Source organism: Pseudophryne corroboree, chromosome 9, assembly GCF_028390025.1.
Source record: "Pseudophryne corroboree isolate aPseCor3 chromosome 9, aPseCor3.hap2, whole genome shotgun sequence".
In the NCBI taxonomy this organism is placed as follows: domain Eukaryota; kingdom Metazoa; phylum Chordata; class Amphibia; order Anura; family Myobatrachidae; genus Pseudophryne; species Pseudophryne corroboree.
In genome coordinates, this window is record NC_086452.1 from 76,948,767 (window position 1) to 76,970,768 (window position 22,002).

At 50.3% G+C, this 22,002-nt stretch overlaps 1 protein-coding gene across 4 annotated transcripts in view; it reads right to left on the bottom strand.

The window, feature by feature from the left end:
- OSBPL9 (oxysterol binding protein like 9) overlaps nt 1-22,002 on the bottom strand; it is a 274,510-nt gene that overhangs the window by 125,146 nt on the left and 127,362 nt on the right. The gene's annotated exons all lie outside the window — the stretch shown is intronic.

The following is a 22,002-nucleotide window of genomic DNA, read 5'->3' on the forward strand; positions in this document are numbered from 1 at the left end:
CTCTCCCACCCAGTGTCCCAATCCCCAGTATGTCCCTCTCCCACCCAGTGCCCCAGTCTGTCCCTCTCCCACCCAGTGCCCCAATCCCTAGTCTGTCCCCCTCCCACTCTGCATCCTCTCCCACCCAGTGTCCCAGTCCCCAGTATGTCTCCCCCTCCCACTCTGCATCCTCTCCCACCCAGTGTCCCAATCCCTAGTCTGTCCCTCTCCCACTCTGCGTCCTCTCCCACCCAGTGTCCCAATCCCTAGTCTGTCCCTCTCCCACTCTGCGTCCTCTCCCACCCAGTGTCCCAATCCCTAGTCTGTCCCTCTCCCACTCTGCGTCCTCTCCCACCCAGTGTCCCAGTCTGTCCCTCTCCCACCCAGTGCCCCAGTCTGTCTCTCTCCCACCCAGTGCCCCAGTCTGTCTGTCTCCCACCCAGTGCCCCAATCCCTAGTATGTCCCCCTCCCACTCTGCAACCTTTACCACCCAGTGTCCCAATCCCCAGTATGTCCTCCCACTCTACGTCCTCTCCCACCCAGCATCTCCTCCTTCCTCTGTCCCTCTATCCCAGGGGTGGGGAACCTTTTTTCTACCAAGGGCCATTTAGATATTTAGAAAATCCATCGGGGGCCATACAAAAATTATCAACTTAAAAATTAGCCTGCCCCCAATAGATGTGCCCCCATTAGATATGAACCCTAGTAGCGCCGCTTACACACACACATTAAAAGAAAGACAAAACAATACTCACCAGCCACGCTCCTGCTTCCAGGCCCTTGCCCTCTGCCTGGCTGCCCGCTCCTCAGAACTATGGGAGAGACGTCATGACATCTCTCCCATAGCATTGCACAGGCACACACGCACACTGCCAGAGCCGGAGCTCAGGAGTGAGCTCCTGCCTCTGGCTGCTGCTGAAGTGAAGAAGCCAGGCGCCCGCTAGTAACAAAATCGCAGTGGGCGCCCAGCATCTCCCTTGGTTAGGTGACACTGGGAGGGCCGGATCAAGTGGCTTTGCGGGCCTTATACGGCCCGCGGGCCTGAGGTTCCCCACCCCTGCTCTATCCATTATGTCTTTCTCCCACCCTGCATCCCCCTCTCACCTAATGCCCCCGTCCTCCTCAGTCCCTTCCTCCACCATGTGTCCTCCCTCTCATCCAGTACCTCTTAAGGACACCCGCCTTCTGATTGGCCACACCCCTTTTTCAGCATCTGCCGCAGTACACCCTCGAGTGGACACTACCCCTTTCAATTTTCCATACCCCCACTTCAAAATTCCCTCTTCGATCACTGTGTGTGTGTGTGTGTGTGTGTGTGTGTGTGTGTGTGTGTGTGTGTATCCTCCTGCACACTCCCCTTCCTACTGCATCATATACACAGTGCCATCCTCCTGCACACTCCTTCTACTGCATCATGCACAGTGCCATCCTCCTGCACACTCCCCTTCCTACTGCATCATGCACACAGTGCCATCCTCCTGCACACTCCCCTTCCTACTGCTTCATGCACACAGTGCCATCCTCCTGCACACTCCCCTTCCTACTGCATCAGGCACACAGTGCCATCCTCCTGCACACTCCCCTTCCTACTGCATCAGGCACACAGTGACATCCTCCTGCACACTCCCCTTCCTACTGCATCAGGCACACAGTGCCATCCTCCTGCACTCTCCTTTCTACTACATCATGCACAGTGCCATCCTCCTGCACACTCCTCTTCCTACTGCATCATGCACAGTGCCATCCTCCTACACTCTCCCTCCTTCTGCATCAGGCACACAGTGCCATCCTCCTGCACACTCCCCTTCCTACTGCATCAGGCACACAGTGCCATCCTCCTGCACACTCCCCTTTCTACTACATCATGCACAGTGCCATCCTCCTGCACACTCCTCTTCCTACTGCATCAGGCACACAGTGCCATCCTCCTGCACACTCCTCTTCCTACTGCATCAGGCACACAGTGCCATCCTCCTCCATCATGCACACAGTGCCATCTTCCTGCACACTTCCCTTCTACTGCATCAAGTACACAGTGCCATCCTCCTGCACACTCCCCTTCCTACTGCATCAGGCACACAGTGCCATCCTCCTGCACACTCCCCTTCCTACTGCATCAGGCACACAGTGCCATCCTCCTGCACACTCCCCTTTCTACTACATCATGCACACAGTGCCATCCTCCTGCACACTCCTCTTCCTACTGCATCATGCACACAGTGCCATCCTCCTGCACACTCCCATTCCTACTGCATCATATGCACAGTGCCATCCTCCTGCACACTCCCCTTCCTACTGCATCATGCACAGCGCCATCCTCCTGCATCATGCACACAGTGCCATCCTCCTGCACACTCCCCTTCCTACTGCATCATATACACAGTGCCATCCTCCTGCACACTCTCCTTCCTACTGCATCATGCACAGTGCCATCCTCCTGCACTCTCCTTCCTACTGCATCATATACACAGTGCCATCCTCCTGCACACTCCCCTTCCTACTGCATCATGCACACAGTGCCATCCACCTGCACACTCCCCTTCCTACTGCATCATGCACAGTGCCATCCTCCTACACTCTCCCCTTCTTCTGCATCAGGCACACAGTGCCATCCTCCTGCACACTCCCCTTCCTACTGCATCAGGCACACAGTGCCATCCTCCTGCACACTCCCCTTTCTACTACATCATGCACAGTGCCATCCTCCTGCACACTCCTCTTCCTACTGCATCATGCACACAGTGCCATCCTCCTGCACACTCCCCTTCCTACTGCATCATGCACACAGTGCCATCCTCCTGCACACTCCCCTTCCTACTGCATCATGCACACAGTGCCATCCTCCTGCACACTCCCCTTCCTACTGCATCATGCACACAGTGCCATCCTCCTGCACACTCCCATTCCTACTGCATCAGGCACACAGTGCCATCCTCCTGCACACTCCCCTTCCTACTGCATCAGGCACACAGTGACATCCTCCTGCACACTCCCCTTCCTACTGCATCATGCACACAGTGCCATCCTCCTGCACACTCCCCTTCCTACTGCATCATGCACACAGTGCCATCCTCCTGCACACTCCCCTTCCTACTGCATCATGCACACAGTGCCATCCTCCTGCACACTCCCCTTCCTACTGCATCATGCACACAGTGCCATCCTCCTGCACACTCCCCTTCCTACTGCATCAGGCACACAGTGCCATCCTCCTGCACACTCCCCTTCCTACTGCATCAGGCACACAGTGACATCCTCCTGCACACTCCCCTTCCTACTGCATCATGCACACAGTGCCATCCTCCTGCACACTCCCCTTCCTACTGCATCATGCACACAGTGCCATCCTCCTGCACACTCCCATTCCTACTGCATCAGGCACACAGTGCCATCCACCTGCACACTCCCATTCCTACTGCATCATGCACACAGTGCCATCCACCTGCACACTCCCATTCCTACTGCATCATGCACACAGTGCCATCCTCCTGCACACTCCCCTTCCTACTGCATCATGCACACAGTGCCATCCTCCTGCATCATGCACACAGTGCCATCCTCCTGCATCATGCACACAGTGCCATCCTCCTGCATCATGCACACAGTGCCATCCTCCTGCACACTCCCCTTCCTACTGCATCAGGCACACAGTGCCATCCACCTGTACACTCCCCTTCCTACTGCATCATGTACACAGTGCCATCCTCCTGCACACTCTCCTTCCTACTGCATCATGCAGTGCCATCCTCCTGTACACTCCCCTTCCTACTGCATCATGCACAGTGCCATCCTCCTGCACACTCCCCTTCCTACTGTATGATATACACAGTGCCATCCTCCTGCACACTCCCTTTCCTACTGCATCATGCACAGTGCCATCCTCCTGCACACTCCACTTCCTACTGCATCATATACACAGTGCCATCCTCCTGCACACTCCCATTCCTACTGCATCAGGCACACAGTGCCATCCTCCTGCACACTCCCCTTCCTACTGCATCATGCACAGTGCCATCCTCCTGCACACTCCCCTTCCTACTGCATCATATACACAGTGCCATCCTCCTGCACACTCCCATTCCTACTGCATCATGCACACAGTGCCATCCTCCTGCACACTCCCCTTCCTACTGCTTCATGCACACAGTGCCATCCTCCTGCACACTCCCCTTCCTACTGCATCAGGCACACAGTGCCATCCTCCTGCACACTCCCCTTCCTACTGCATCAGGCACACAGTGACATCCTCCTGCACACTCCCCTTCCTACTGCATCAGGCACACAGTGCCATCCTCCTGCACTCTCCTTTCTACTACATCATGCACAGTGCCATCCTCCTGCACACTCCTCTTCCTACTGCATCATGCACAGTGCCATCCTCCTACACTCTCCCTCCTTCTGCATCAGGCACACAGTGCCATCCTCCTGCACACTCCCCTTCCTACTGCATCAGGCACACAGTGCCATCCTCCTGCACACTCCCCTTTCTACTACATCATGCACAGTGCCATCCTCCTGCACACTCCTCTTCCTACTGCATCAGGCACACAGTGCCATCCTCCTGCACACTCCTCTTCCTACTGCATCAGGCACACAGTGCCATCCTCCTCCATCATGCACACAGTGCCATCTTCCTGCACACTTCCCTTCTACTGCATCAAGTACACAGTGCCATCCTCCTGCACACTCCCCTTCCTACTGCATCAGGCACACAGTGCCATCCTCCTGCACACTCCCCTTCCTACTGCATCAGGCACACAGTGCCATCCTCCTGCACACTCCCCTTTCTACTACATCATGCACACAGTGCCATCCTCCTGCACACTCCTCTTCCTACTGCATCATGCACACAGTGCCATCCTCCTGCACACTCCCATTCCTACTGCATCATATGCACAGTGCCATCCTCCTGCACACTCCCCTTCCTACTGCATCATGCACAGCGCCATCCTCCTGCATCATGCACACAGTGCCATCCTCCTGCACACTCCCCTTCCTACTGCATCATATACACAGTGCCATCCTCCTGCACACTCTCCTTCCTACTGCATCATGCACAGTGCCATCCTCCTGCACTCTCCTTCCTACTGCATCATATACACAGTGCCATCCTCCTGCACACTCCCCTTCCTACTGCATCATGCACACAGTGCCATCCACCTGCACACTCCCCTTCCTACTGCATCATGCACAGTGCCATCCTCCTACACTCTCCCCTTCTTCTGCATCAGGCACACAGTGCCATCCTCCTGCACACTCCCCTTCCTACTGCATCAGGCACACAGTGCCATCCTCCTGCACACTCCCCTTTCTACTACATCATGCACAGTGCCATCCTCCTGCACACTCCTCTTCCTACTGCATCATGCACACAGTGCCATCCTCCAGCACACTCCCCTTCCTACTGCATCATGCACACAGTGCCATCCTCCTGCACACTCCCCTTCCTACTGCATCATGCACACAGTGCCATCCTCCTGCACACTCCCCTTCCTACTGCATCATGCACACAGTGCCATCCTCCTGCACACTCCCATTCCTACTGCATCAGGCACACAGTGCCATCCACCTGCACACTCCCATTCCTACTGCATCAGGCACACAGTGCCATCCACCTGCACACTCCCATTCCTACTGCATCATGCACACAGTGCCATCCTCCTGCACACTCCCCTTCCTACTGCATCATGCACACAGTGCCATCCTCCTGCATCATGCACACAGTGCCATCCTCCTGCATCATGCACACAGTGCCATCCTCCTGCATCATGCACACAGTGCCATCCTCCTGCATCATGCACACAGTGCCATCCTCCTGCATCATGCACACAGTGCCATCCTCCTGCATCATGCACACAGTGCCATCCTCCTGCACACTCCCCTTCCTACTGCATCAGGCACACAGTGCCATCCACCTGTACACTCCCCTTCCTACTGCATCATGTACACAGTGCCATCCTCCTGCACACTCTCCTTCCTACTGCATCATGCAGTGCCATCCTCCTGTACACTCCCCTTCCTACTGCATCATGCACAGTGCCATCCTCCTGCACACTCCCCTTCCTACTGTATGATATACACAGTGCCATCCTCCTGCACACTCCCTTTCCTACTGCATCATGCACAGTGCCATCCTCCTGCACACTCCACTTCCTACTGCATCATATACACAGTGCCATCCTCCTGCACACTCCCATTCCTACTGCATCAGGCACAGTGCCATCCTCCTGCACACTCCCCTTCCTACTGCATCATGCACAGTGCCATCCTCCTGCACACTCCCCTTCCTACTGCATCATATACACAGTGCCATCCTCCTGCACACTCCCATTCCTACTGCATCAGGCACACAGTGCCATCCTCCTGCACACTCCCCTTCCTACTGCATCATGCACAGTGCCATCCTCCTGCACACTCCCCTTCCTACTGCATCATATACACAGTGCCATCCTCCTGCACACTCCCCTTCCTACTGCATCATATACACAGTGCCATCCTCCTGCACACTCCCCTTCCTACTGCATCAGGCACAGTGTCATCCTCCTGCACACTCCCCTTCCTACTGCATCATATACACAGTGCCATCCTCCTGCACACTCCCCTTCCTACTGCATCATATACACAGTGCCATCCTCCTGCACACTCCCCTTCCTACTGCATCATGCACACAGTGCCATCCTCCTGCACACTCCCCTTCCTACTGCATCAAGCACACAGTGCCATCCTCCTGTACACTCCCCTTCCTACAGCATCATGTACACAGTGCCATCCTCCTGCACACTCTCCTTCCTACTGCATCATGCAGTGCCATCCTCCTGTACACTCCCCTTCCTACTGCATCATGCACAGTGCCATCCTCCTGCACACTCCCCTTCCTACTGTATGATATACACAGTGCCATCCTCCTGCACACTCCCTTTCCTACTGCATCATGCACAGTGCCATCCTCCTGCACACTCCACTTCCTACTGCATCATATACACAGTGCCATCCTCCTGCACACTCCCATTCCTACTGCATCAGGCACACAGTGCCATCCTCCTGCACACTCCCCTTCCTACTGCATCATGCACAGTGCCATCCTCCTGCACACTCCCCTTCCTACTGCATCATATACACAGTGCCATCCTCCTGCACACTCCCCTTCCTACTGCATCATATACACAGTGCCATCCTCCTGCACACTCCCCTTCCTACTGCATCAGGCACATAACATGGTCGACCACTCATACCGGAACCCTAATATCCCATCCACCCATTTATATCAGTGTCCATACAGCGTTCTGCAATCAGCAATTGCCATTTTATTAAATCTGATATTTCCCCGATGTTTAGTTACCCTGCAATCAGTTTCATCGCCTCGATTAAAGCAGATGTCTTAGCATGCCCAAGCAGCCCCCAATATCTATACCCGCAGTGTCCAATATCCTACCCCCTTCACCAAAGGGACCAGGCCTAATCAAGAGCGGAAGAACAGCCTAACTGGTGCTGCTTCTAATGTAGCAGGAGATACGATGGGGCAGATGTATTAACCTGGAGACGGCATAAGGAAGTGATAAAACAGTGATATGTGCAAGGTGATAAATGCACCAGCCAATCAGCTCCTAACTGTTAATTTACATATTGGAGCTGATTGGCTGGTTCATTTATCACCTTACACATATCACTGGTTTATCACTTCGTTATGCCTTCTCCAGGTTAATACATCTGCCCCATAATGCTCCATCCCTGAAGTTAGCTCGAATGAATAAAACCACAATTAGCATGGCATGTCTGTACATGTGGGATAAAGTCATCATATTATGGTAGTGATTATGTGGCAGGTGCTGCGATGATGAAATGTTAGAACACCTGTTCCATCCCAGAGCTCACATCTTTATTTTGTAGATTACTATGAAGAGCAGAATATTTTATAGAGGAATGGATATGTGTTATGTACAAAGGATGCTCCAGGAAACAGACTGGGTACATCTGAATCATCGCTGGAATAATGACACTACACAAAAAGCAAAACCTGAACACAAGAGCTGGAGAGAGTATTGTGATCTCAGCAGCAACATATTTAGGGGCTAATTCAGACCTGATCGCTGTTATGTGAAATCACACAGCGGACGATTATCGAATGACTGCACATGCAAATGCACTGCGATGCGAACGCACAAGCCCAAACAACGACAGAAAGGTGCAAAAAATGTGTTCGCTAGGCGTACGCAAGGTGACTGACAGGAAGCAGGCGTGTGGGGTGGTCACTGGCCGTTTTCTGGGAGTGTCAGGAAAAACACAGGCGTGCCCAAGCATTTACAGGGAGGGAGTGTGACGTCAGCTCCGGACCCGATCAGCACGTTTGCATCGCACTGTAGGAGTAAGTCCTGGGCTGCACAGAATGGAAAAATATAAGATTTTAAACCTACCGGTAAATCTTTTTCTCCTAGTCCGTAGAGGATGCTGGGGACTCCGTAAGGACCATGGGGTATAGACGGGCTCCGCAGGAGACATGGGCACTATAAAGAACTTTAGAATGGGTGTGCACTAGCTCCTCCCTCTATGCCCCTCCTCCAGACCTGTTAGAGAAACTGTGCCCAGAGGAGACTGACAGTATGAGGAAAGGATTTTTGTTAATCTAAGGGCAAGATTCATACCAGCCACACCAATCACACCGTATAACATGGAATATACGACCCAGTTAACAGTATGAACAAAACAGCATCAGCCCGAGACTGATCAAAACTGTAACATAACCCTTATGCAAGCAATAACTATATACAAGTCTTGCAGAATGTTGTCCGCACTGGGACGGGCGCCCAGCATCCTCTACGGAATAGGAGAAAAAGATTTACCGGTAGGTTTAAAATCTTATTTTCTCTTACGTCCTAGAGGATGCTGGGGACTCCGTAAGGACCATGGGAATTATACCAAAGCTCCAGACCGGGCGGGAGAGTGCGGATGACTCTGCAGCACCGATTGAGCAAACATGAGGTCCTCCTCAGTCAGGGTATCAAACTTGTAGAATTTAGAAAAAGTGTTTGAACCCGACCAAGTAGCCGCTCGGCAAAGTTGCAATGCCGAGACGCCTCGGGCAGCCTCCCAAGAAGAGCCCACCTTCCTAGTGGAATGGGCCTTTACCGAATTAGGTACCGGCAATCCAGCCGTAGAATGAGCCTGCTGAATCGTGTTACGGATCCAGCGGGCAATAGTCTGCTTAGAAGCAGGGGCGCCAACCTTGTTGGCTGCATACAGGACAAACAGTGCCTCTGTTTTCCTAACTCGAGCCGTCCTGGCTACGAACATTTTTAAGGCCCTGACTACATCAAGGGATTTGGAATCCTCCAAATCTCCCGTAGCCACAGGCACCACAATAGGTTGGTTCATATGAAACAATGACACCACCTTAGGCAAAAATTAAGGATGAGTCCTCAACTCTGCTCTATCCACATGGAAAATGAGATAGGGGCTCTTATGAGACAAGGCCGCCAATTCGGACACCCGCCTTGCAGATGCCAAGGCCAACAACATGACCACCTTCCAAGTGAGAAATTTTAACTCAACAGTTTGAAGAGGCTCAAACCAGTGAGATTTTAGGAACTGTAACACCACGTTAAGGTCCCATGGTGCCACTCGGGGCACAAAAGGAGGCTGGATGTGCAGCCCTCCCTTTACAAAAGTCTGGACTTCTGGGAGAGAAGCCAATTCTTTCTGGAAGAATATAGAAAAGGGTCGAAATCTGTACCTTAATGGAGCCTAACTTTAGGCCCATATCGACTCCAGTCTGTAGAAAGTGGAGAAACCGGCCCAAGTGGAAATCTTCCGTAGGAGCATTCTTGGCTTCACACCAAGAAACATACTTCCTCCAGATACAGTGATAATGTTTCGCCATCACCTCCTTCCTAGCCTTTATCAGAGTAGGGATCACTTCTTCCGGAATACCCTTCCCAGCTAGGATTTGGTGTTCAACCGCCATGCCGTCAAACGTAACCGCGGTAAGTCTTGGAACACGCAGGGCCCCTGCTGTAACAGGTCCTCCCTGAGAGGAAGAGGCCATGGATCTTCTGTGAGCAGCTCCTGAAGATCTGAATACCAGGCCCTTCGAGGCCAATCTGGAACAATGAGTATTGTCTGCACTCTTTTTCGCCTTATGATTCTCAGTATCTTTGAGAGGAGAGGAAGAGGAGGGAACACATAGACCGACTGAAACACCCATGGTGTCACAAGAGCGTCCACCGCTACTGCCTGCGGGTCCCTTGACCTGGCACAATACCTCCGAAGCTTCTTGTTGAGGCGTGACACCATCATGTCTATTTGAGGAAGTCCCCAAAGACTTGTTATCTCTGCAAAAACTTCTTGATGAAGTCCCCACTCTCCTGGATGGAGATCGTGTCTGCTGAGGAAGTCTGCTTCCCAGTTGTCCACTCCCGGAATGAATACCGCTGACAGAGCGCTTACGTGATCTTCTGCCCAGCGCAGAATCCTGGTGGCTTCCGCCATTGCCACTCTGCTCCTTGTCCCGCCTTGGCGGTTTACATGAGCCACAGCTGTGACGTTGTCTGTTTGAATCAGGACCGGTAGGTCGCGAAGAAGATTCTCCGCTTGTCGTAGGCCGTTGTATATGGCCCTCAATTCCAGTATGTTGATGTGTAGACAAGCCTCCTGGCTTGACCACAGTCCTGAAAATTCCTCCCTTGTGTGACTGCTCCCCATCCTCGGAGGCTCGCGTCCATGGTCACCAGAATCCAGTCCTGAATGCCGAACCTGCGACCCTCTAGAAGGTGAGCACTCTGGAGCCACCACAGGAGAGACACCCTGGCCCTGGGGGGACAGAGTTATTTTCTGATGTATTTGAAGGTGGGACCCAGACCACTTGTCCAGAAGGTCCCACTGAAACGTCCTCGCATGAAACCTGCCGAAGGGGATGGCCTCGTAGGTCGCCACTATTTCCCCAGTACTCAAGTGCATTGATGGACTGACACTCTTTTCGGTTTTAACAGGTCTCTTACCATGTTCTGGAGTTCCTGGGCTTTTTCCCTTGGGAGAAAAACCCTCTTTCGTTCTGTGTCCAGAATCATGCCTAAGAAAGACAGCCGAGTCATTGGAGCCAACTACGACTTTGGCAGATTTAGAGTCCATCCATGTTGCTGTAGCACTCCCAGGGAGAGCGACACGCTTTTCTGCAACTGTTCCTTTGATCTCGCTTTTATTAGGAGATTGTCCAAGTACGGGATAATTGTGACTCCTTGCCTGCGTAAGAGCACCATCATTTCCGCCATTACCTTGGTGAACACCCTCGGGGCCGTGGAAAGTCCAAACGGCAACGTCTGAAACTGGTAATGACAGTCCTGTACAGCGAATCTCAGGTATTCCCGATGAGGAGGATATATGGGGACGTGAAGGTATGCATTCTTTATGTCCAATGACACCATAAAATCCCCCACTTCCAGGCTGGAGATGACTGCCCTGAGCGATTCCATCTTGAACTTGAACCTTTTTAAGAACAGGTTCAGAGATTTTAGATTTAGAATGGGTCTGACCGAGCCATCCGGTTTCGGGACCACAAATAGGGTTGAATAGTACCCTTTCCCCTGTTGTGTTAGGGGAACCTTGATAATCACTTGCTGTTGACACTGCTTTTGAATTGCAGCTAAAATTATCTCCCTCTCTGGGGGAGAAGCTGGTAAAGCCGATTTGAAGAATCGACGAGGAGGCACGTCTTCGAATTCCAGCTTGTAGCCCTGTGATACAATTTCCATCACCCAAGGATCCACGTCCGACTGAACCCAGACGTGGCTGAAGAGTCAAAGACGTGCCCCCACCGGTGCGGCCTCCCTCAGTGGAGCCCCAGCGTCATGCGGTGGATTTAGTAGAAGCCGGGGAGGACTTCTGTTCCTGGGAACTGGCCGTAGCAGGCATTCTTTTCCCTCTATCCTTACCTCTGGTGAGGAAGGAAGAGCCCCGACCTCTTCTGGACTTATGCGACTGAAAGGACTGCATCTGATACTGTGGAGTTTTCTTTTGCTGTGGGGGAACATAAGGCAAAAAGGTAGATTTACCCGCGGTAGCTGTGGAAACTAGGTCCGCGAGACCTTCCCCAAATAAAACCTCACCCTTGTAAGGTAAAACTTCCATATGCCTCTTTGAGTCGGCATCACCCGTCCATTGGCGGGTCCACAGTGCCCGCCTAGCCGAGACCGCCTTCGCGTTGGCCCTTGAACCTAGTAGTCCGATGTCTCTCTGAGCGTCTCTCATATATAAGACTGCGTCTTTGATGTGACCTAAGGTCAATAAAATGGTATCCCTATCTAGGGTATCAAAATCAGCTGACAAGGTATCTGTCCAAGCTGCTACCGCGCTACAGACCCAAGCCGATACTATAGCCGGTCTGAGTAAAGCACCAGTAAGCGTATAAATTGATTTTAAAGTCGTTTCCGGTCTGCGATCAGCAGGGTCTTTGAGAGCTGCCGTGTCTGGGGACGGTAGCGCCACCTTTTTGGATAAGCGCATCAAAGCTTTGTCCACCCTGGGCGAGGATTCCCATCGTACCCTGTCCTGTGCCGGGAAAGGATATGCCATAAGAACTCTTTTGGGAATCTGCAGTTTTTTGTCTGGAGTTTCCCAAGCTTTTTCAAATAACGCGTTCAGCTCATGAGATGGGGGAAATGTTACCTCAGGTTTCTTTTCCTTAAACATGTGTACCCTCGTGTCAGGGACAGAGGGGTCATCTGTGATATGCAAAACATCTTTTATTGCAATAATATAATGAATACTTTTGGCCACCCTTGGGTGTAGCCTTGCATCATCGTAGTCGACACTGGAGTCAGAATCCGTGTCGGTATCCGTGCCTGCTATTTGGGATAGGGGACGTTTTTGAGACCCTGAAGGGCCCTGTGACACCGTCAAAGCCATTTGACTCCCCGTATTATCCCCGGACTCTGCTTTGTCCAATCTCTTATGTAACAAGGTCACATTTGCATTTAAAACATTCCACATGTCCAACCAATCAGGTGTCGGCGTTGCCGACAGAGACACCACAATCATCTGCTCCACCTCCTCTAGAAGAGCCTTCTGCCTCAGGCATGCCGACACAGGCGTACCGACACCCCCCCACACACAGGGATTTTATATTATATATATATATATATATAGATATAGATATATATATATATATATATATAGATATATATATAGATATAGATATATATATATATATAAATAAGACAGTTCCCCCAATAAAGCCCTTTGGAGAGACAGAGAGAGAGTATGCCAGCACACACCCAGCGCCAGTAACACTGGAAACAAAATTCCCAGATAAATAGCGCTTTTATATAATCATATAGATAAATCTATACACTCACTGCGCCTTACAAGGGCCCCCCCCCCCCCCACTCCCCCACTGCCCCACTCTTTTTTGACCTCTGTCACAGTGTTCAGCAGGGGAGAGTCCGGGGAGCCAGCTTCTGCAGTGTGCTGTGGAGAAAATGGCGCTGCTTAGTGCTGTGAGATCAAGCTCCGCCTCCTCAGCGGCGGGCTTCGGTCCCACTCAAATTTATTTATACTGGCGGGGGATTATAAAATATACTGCCTCCGCAGCCTATATATTCATATGAGCCAGTCCTAGAGGTTTATTGCTGCCCAGGGTGATCCCCCTGCGCCCATCAGTGCCTGCAGTGTGTGTAGTGTGTGGGAGCAATGGCGCGCAGCGTTACCTCATAGAAGATCTGAAGTCTTCTGCCGCCTTTGAAGTCTTCTTTCTTCTCATACTCATCCGGCTTCTATCTTCCGGCTCTGCGAGGAGGACGGCGGCACGGCTCCGTCACGAACGGCGAGGGTGAGACCTGCATTCCGACTCCCTCTGGAGCTAATGGTGTCCAGTAGCCTAAGAAGCAGAGCCTATCATTTAAGTAGGTCTGCTTCTCTCTCCTCAGTCCCACGATGCAGGGAGCCTGTTGCCAGCAGTGTTCCCTGAAAATAAAAAACCTAACAAAATTATTTTTTCAGAGAAACTCAGGAGAGCTCCCCTGCAGTGCATCCAGTCTCCTCTGGGCACAGGATCTAACTGAGGTCTGGAGGAGGGGCATAGAGGGAGGAGCCAGTGCACACCCATTCTAAAGTTCTTTATAGTGCCCATGTCTCCTGCAGAGCCCGCCTATACCCCATGGTCCTTACGGAGTCCCCAGCATCCTCTAGGACGTAAGAGAAATATTTGATGGTGAGTTGTGAACGGATTTGCAGAAGGCCGCTGTCTGGCGAAGTTTTCGCACAGTGTACGCATGCATTCGCACACTTGCACGGGGCGGGTTTTCACTCTCTGTGGGCAGCGGCTAGCTGATCGCAGTCCTCTCAGTAGAGATAAGGTCTGAATTAGGCCCTTAGGACACAAATAATAGTGCAATGTATCCATCCTGTCCCTCTTATCGGGCACAGAGTAAATCACAGTCCTCCTACAGCCACGCTGCTCTCGTTAGGGCTTGCAAATGATGAAATCCATCCATTCAGGGATTTACTGGCACAAAGCTGCTTGGCTTGTGAGAGAGCGGGACAACTGTGCAGGCTCCATTAGTTAGGATGGACTGATGAACAATTAATGTAAGAAACATTTAACAGATGATGTGATTCTGTTCTCCAGGCCTGAATGTAAACTCTAGTCCATGTATATACAATAAAAGTGGAAGCGTTGAGGTTTATAGGGTGAAAAAATAGTACTTTCAAATGTATTCATTTACTTACACCCAAAACAGAAAGCTGTATTTCCTACGGAAAGACGTAAGCCAATAATAAATGCAGATCACAACTACTTGCTTCAGATCTCACAACACAAATGATCCAACTGACACGCTGCAGATAAAGGAGATGGCCCTGCCCATAAGCTGCTTAGGGAACACCCAACACCCCAGGTGAATCGCCAGATACCGGATAATATTCTGCATTTAGTTCACTCCAAGCTAAATATTCTATTTTGAGCGCATCCCTACACTGCCTGGTCAGTCACACCCCCTGTGCTTTCCCGACACACCTCTTTTCTACATATAGCTGTGAAACTTATATAATCACTTATATATACTATGTAGACAAATGTGATGGACACTGACCGCAAATAAATCAATGAGATTTTATTGACATCAGTGTAGGTCCACCTAGTGCTGGGATTACTGCAGACACCCTTCTTGGCAAACTGTCCACAAGTTCCTGGACAACAGCAGGCAGTATGTTCTGCCATTCCACCCTAGGTACAGTGGCCAACTGTGACACACCCATCGCTCCAATTCGTCCTACAGGGGGTGGTATTCATGTGACCGCCGGTCAGCTGACCGACAGTCACATGACCTCCTTCACCAGCCCGACGGGTCGGCATGCCGACCAACAGGGACTATTTCCACTCGTGGGTGTCCACGACACCCATAGAGTGGGAATAGAACGGTCGCCACCGAGCCCGCAGCGCGGCGAGCACTCGCCCCTCCCCGCCGGGATCCCGGCGTCGGTAAGCTGACCGGCGGTCAGCCGTACTAAACCCCCTAACAGGTTCTCAGTGGGGTTAAGATCTGGACTCTGAGCTGGCCATTCCATCCGGGTTACAGAATTTTCGCCCTGGAGACCTGACATCGCGCAGCCTATGATGATCCCCTTTTCCAATGAGTTCCAGCAAGCCATTTCATTAGCAAATGATGTAATTAGTGCCCCTCTACCCGTTGTATACCTTCACCAACACGTCTGCTGCAGTAGCGCACAATTTTCTTGCGCGCGCAGGGGGGTCCATTCGCTTTTGACTACATAGGGGTATATGCAATTGCGGTCGAATTCCCGAAATTGTTGAAAAACTGGACTTTTTCGCCCAAAAAAAAAATAAAAAAAAAATAAAAAAATCGACAATGCAATTCAGTACTTTCCGTCAAAAAAACAGACTTTCAAAATTCGGCTTTTTGAAATTCGACATTTGTCAAATTCGACATTTCTGCAATGGTACAAATGTAGCAATTCGCCAAAAGTATATTCAATTGAAGTTTGGAAATTCGACAACAGTGCTTTTAGACAGTAAATTCGTCATTTTCAATCCGCCACACTTTGGTGGGGAAATCTAATAAAAAAAGATTTAAAAACATGTTTTTTTTGGTGTTTTTTTTTATTGGTAATAGCATATCTATTTATATTAGAAGGGATTAGGTAATTGGTTTGTCTATTTTGGAGGCACAAGTATTATTTATATATTTTTAAAAATATTATATATATTTATTTTTTTTAAATGGAATGGTAAAATCCCGAAAAAAAATGGCGTGGGGTCCCCCCTCCAAAGCATAACCAGCCTCGGGCTATTCGAGCCGGTCCTGGTTCTAAAAATCCGGGGGGAGAAATGACAGGGGATCCCCCGTATTTTTAAAACCAGCACCGGGCTCTGCACCTGGTGCAAAAAATACGGGGGACAAAAAGCGTAGGGGCCCCCCGTACTTTTTACACCAGCATCGGGCTCCACTAGCTGGACAGATAATGCCACAGCTGGGGGTCACTTTTATACCGCGCCCTGCGGCCGTGGCATTAAATACCCAACTAGTCACCCCTGGCCGGGGTACCCTGGGGGAGTGGGGACCCCTTCAATCAAGGGGCCTCCCCCCAGCCACCCAAGGGCCAGGGGTGAAGCCCGAGGCTGTCCCCCCCATCCAAGGGCTGTATGTGTCGGCATGTATGAAATAAAGTTTTACTTTCACGGTGTGTGTCTCCTGTTTTTATTTGGGTATTTTTTTTCCAGTAGAACTACAGGTACCAGCGGGCCCGTTTTTCTCCCGCATGCTGGTACTTGTGGTTCTCCAAGTACCAGCTTGCGGGGGAGGCTTGCTGGGACTTATAGTACTACTGGAAAAAACAATATTCTTTCAAATTTCTCAAGGCTATCAGCACCCCATCCGCAGATGGGGGGGGGGGGGGGGGCAGCCTCGGGCTTCACCCCTGGCCCTTGGGTGGCTGGGGGGGGGAATCCTTGATTGAAGGGGTCCCCACTCCCCCAGGGTACCCCGGCCAGGGGTGACTGGTTGGGTATTTAATGCCACGGCCGCAGGGCGCTGTATAAAAGTGACCCCCGGCTGTGGCATTATCCGTCCAGCTAGTGGAGCCCGATGCTGGTGTAAAAAATACGGGGGACCCCTACTCTTTTTGTCCCCCGTATTTTTTGCACCAGCACCAGGCGCAGAGCCCGGTGCTGGTTTTAAAAATACGGGGGATCCCCTGTCATTTTTCCCCCCCGGATTTTTAGAACCAGGACCGGCTCGAAGAGCCCGAGGCTTGTTATGCTTAGGAGGGGGGACCCCACGCAATTTTTTTTCGGGTTTTTTACCGTTTTTAAAAAATCGGATCAAAATCCGTCAAATCGGACGTTTTTCGACAGCGGGACTGTCGAATCCGTTTTTTATTGAATATGGTAAATTTCGGCACCTACTTGCCGGAATTTGACGGTCGAATTGTGTCGAATTAAAAAACGGGCGAAAAATTGCAGCGATTCGCCGCTAATTGCATATACCCCATAGTGTATCTGTGTGCGACGGAATCTCTGAATATGTGTATGAAGTGCTATGATGCCCCGCAGCTTTTTACCATGCCAAAGCCCGTTGTGCTTCATACACAGATATACAAGACACTTTGTTTACAGATTCAAAGACTCAGTCGCATACAGATATAAGTGTTGTATATCAAATTAATCAGCACAGTCTCTCACTGCATCCTAGATGGATTTTTGCCAAACACAAATAAATGTCCGGTGCTAGCAGAGATGTACAGGACCCAGCAGCTCACGCCCACCAGGCATCTTGCACTTTATGGTGCACTAAGGTTAGATGTATAATGACACATCTGCTGATTATTCAACACACAGGTGAAACAACTGCCCCCATGCCCTCAATCCGGGTGTACTACCGCATACAGCACCAATCTCCAGTCCTGGTCCCACTAGCTCATATGGTCAGCTCTGCCATCTCCTTCTAGACTGGCCCTATACACCCTCTGTCTCAGATATGCCCCTATATTGTCACTTTGATACACCAGCAGTCCATTGACATCCAGAGATTTGTGGCGATTTACAAATAAATGACGAAGAGTCAAAAGCTAGCATTTCTTTTTCCTAAGAAAACATTTCCCAGAGTGTTGTTCTTCTGTACAGCTCACAGCTGCACGTCTCTTACAGTGAGAACAGTGATGCATAAAAGGATAAAAAAAATCTAAAATCAAATCCAGAATTCTGCAAGTGGCTAAATCACAGACGTACACTAGGAGCCCGTCAGTCAAATCTAGTAGCCACACTCTAAGGAGCCAGGAAAAGATGCACACATTAAGATCTTATTAGATATCTTTCCTAACGCGTGATACTCATCTATCCATTAAACATGCTGCAATACTGGAAGTTTTCAAACAGCAGTTAATTGACAATGTAAAGATAATAAAAGATCTAGATAGCACAGCCAAACACCCAATTACATAGCCGCTTACTTTCTCTAAACCCTACAACAGAAGCAGACGATACTACTCCTCTGTCAGACAAATCAGAGTATAACAATGAAAAGAGAACGTCACATCACAAAGGTCAGGCTGATAACAGTTCAGGGCATACAAAACAAAAACACTAGTAAAAGTGATGATGTGTCAGAAGGAAGAAAACTAATTTACGTTCTTCTACAGGTAAAAATAAAATAAAAATTAATAATAATCATAATATAATCATCATCACCATAATAATAATAATAATAATAATAATACTTGGGAGACAGCGTTCCCTGTACCGGATCTGAAGGTCTAATAAGCATAGATCAACATCACACCAGTCTTTTATAGGTCACTATAGACCAGGCTTTTTCTACCAGTGTGCCGTGGCACACTAGTGTGCCGCGACTAGCTGCAAGGTGTGCAGCGGAGCCAGAGCAGCTTCCTGCACCTTCAGAGAGAACTGTTGGCCCGGGCTCTTCTTAGAGGATCAGTCGTGCTCTGGCCGTGACCTATGCCTTGAAGATGCGGCGGTGTGATATCACAGGTCACGGCCGGCGCGTCTCACCACCCAGCCAGCCCATCCGCCTGCATACACATCTTCCAGTTCCTGCCTGCATACGCAGCTTTCCCTGCCAACCCACATCCACACCTGCGCGACCGCTCGCTGCTCAGTATTCGCAGCACTCCACTATGAACAACCCCCGCCACTGAGGGACAGGGAGGACGACAGCTGATAATAATATTTGTTATTTTATTTCTCCTGTGGGGAACAATAGGATTTATGTGGGGAGAATAAGAATTTATGGATTTATGGGGGGAACAATGTGAATAATTCATGTGGGGAGCAATAGGATTTATGTGGGGAGAAATGTGACTGATTTTATGTGTGGAGCAATAGGAGTTATGTAGGGAACAACATGATTTATGTGGGGAGCAATGTGATTGTTTTTTCTGTGTATGCCAATGTATGTGTGGATTTGTTTTTTACTGTGAGGGCCAATGTGTGTGTTTTGGTTTTTTTCTGTGGGGGACTGATGGTGTGCCTTGGCAAATTTCAAATATTGTTCGGTGTGCCTTGAGTAAAAAAAGGTTGAAAATCACTGCTATAGACAATGGTGGTAGCAGTAAGAGAATAGAGCGGTGTACACAGATTAGAGAGGGATGCACGGACTACGGAGAAGCAGGTAAGAAAAGTAAGGAGTATGGGGTTGTGAGTAATGGTGGTGGAGGCTGAGGTGAATAGTAGAATAAGAAAATAAGATTTTACTTACCGGTAAATCTATTTCTCGTAGTCCGTAGTGGATGCTGGGGACTCCGTAAGGACCATGGGGAATAGACGGGCTCCGCAGGAGACATGGGCACTTTAAAGATAGAATTTAGATTCTGGTGTGCTCTGGATCCTCCCTCTATGTCCCTCCTCCAGACCTTAGTTAGAGAAACTGTGCCCGGAAGAGCTGACAGTACAAGGAAAGGATTTTGGTAATCCAGGGCAAGATACATACCAGCCACACCAATCACACCGTATAACTTGTGATAAACTTACCCAGTCAACAGTATGAACAACAACAGAGCATCAGTTCAACCCTGATGCTACAATAACATAGCCCTTATTGCAGCAATAACTATATACAAGTATTGCAGAAGAAGTCCGCACTTGGGATGGGCGCCCAGCATCCACTACGGACTACGAGAAATAGATTTACCGGTAAGTAAAATCTTATTTTCTCTAACGTCCTAGTGGATGCTGGGGACTCCGTAAGGACCATGGGGATTATACCAAAGCTCCCAAAACGGGCGGGAGAGTGCGGATGACTCTGCAGCACCGATTGAGCAACCAATAGGTCCTCATCAGCCAGGGTATCAAACTTGTAGAACTTTGCAAAAGTGTTTGAACCTGACCAAGTAGCAGCTCGGCATAGTTGTAATGCCGAGACCCCTCGGGCAGCCGCCCAAGAAGAGCCCACCTTCCTAGTGGAATGGGCTTTTACTGATTTTGGCAGCGGCAATCCAGCCGCAGAATGAGCCTGCTGAATCGTGTTACAGATCCAGCGAGCAATAGTTTGCTTTGAAGCAGAAGCACCCAGCTTGTTGGATGCATACAGGATAAACAGCGACTCCGTTTTCCTGACTCTAGCCGTTCTGGCTACATAAACCTTCAAAGCCCTGACCACATCCAGTAATTCGGAATCCTCCAAGTCACGAGTAGCCACAGGCACCACAATAGGTTGGTTCATATGAAAAGATGACACCACTTTTGACAGAAATTGTGGACAGGTCCGCAATTCTGCTCTATCCATATGGAAAACCAGATAGGGGCTTTTATGTGACAAAGCCGCTAATTCTGACACACGCCTAGTCAAGGCTAATAGCATGACCACCTTCCACGTGAGATATTTTAACTCCACCGTTTTAAGTGGTTCAAACCAGTGTGATTTCAGGAAACTTAACACTACGTTAAGATCCCAAGGTGCCACTGGAGGCACAAAAGGAGGCTGACTATGCAGCACTCCCTTTACAAACGTCTGAACTTCTGGTAGAGAAGCCAACTCTTTTTGCAAGAAAATGGATAGGGCTGAAATCTGGACCTTAATGGAGCCCAATTTTAGGCCCAAATTCACTCCTTACTGTAGGGAGTGAAGGAAACGGTCCAGCTGGAATACCTCTGTAGGATCATTCCTGGCCTCACCCAAGCAACATATTTTCGCCATATACGGTGATAAAGTTTAGCTGTCACGTCCTTCCTAGCCTTTATCCGCGTAGGAATGACCTCGTCCGGAATGCCCTTTTCTGCTAGGATCCGGCGTTCAACCGCCATGCCGTCAAACGCAGCCGCGGTAAGACTTGGAATAGACAGGGCCCCTGTTGCAACAGGTCCTGTCTTAGAGGAAGAGGCCACGGGTCCTCTGTGAGCATTTCTTGCAGATTTGGATACCAGGTCCTTCGTGGCCAATCTGGAACAATGAGGATTGTTCTCACTCCTCCTTTTCTTATTATCCTCAGCACCTTGGGTATGAGAGGAAGAGGAGGAAATACATAGACCGACTGGAACACCCACGGTGTCACCAGGGCGTCTACCGCTATTGCTTGAGAGTCTCTTGACCTGACGCAATACCTCTGTAGTTTTTTGTTAGGGCAGGATGCCATCATGTCCACCTGTGGCAGTTCCCACCGATATGTGATCTGTGTGAAGACTTTTTGATGAAGTCCCCACTCTCCCGGGTGGAGGTCATGTCTGCTGAGGAAGTCTGCTTCCCAGTTGTCCACTCCCGGGATGAACACTGCTGACAGAGCTTACGTGATTCTCCGCCCAGCGAAGAATTCTGGTGGCTTCTGCCCCCGCCACTCTGCTCCTTGTGCCGCCTTGGCCGTTCACCTGAACCACTGCGGTGATGTTGTCTGACTGAATCAGACCCGGTTGGTGCTCCACTTGACGTAGGGCGTTGTATATGGCCCTTAGTTCCAGGATGTTGATGTGAAGGCAAGTCTCTTGACTTGACCACAGACCTTGGAAATTTCTTCCCCGTGTGACTGCTCCCCACCCTCGGAGGCTAGCGTCCGTGGTCACCAGGACCCAG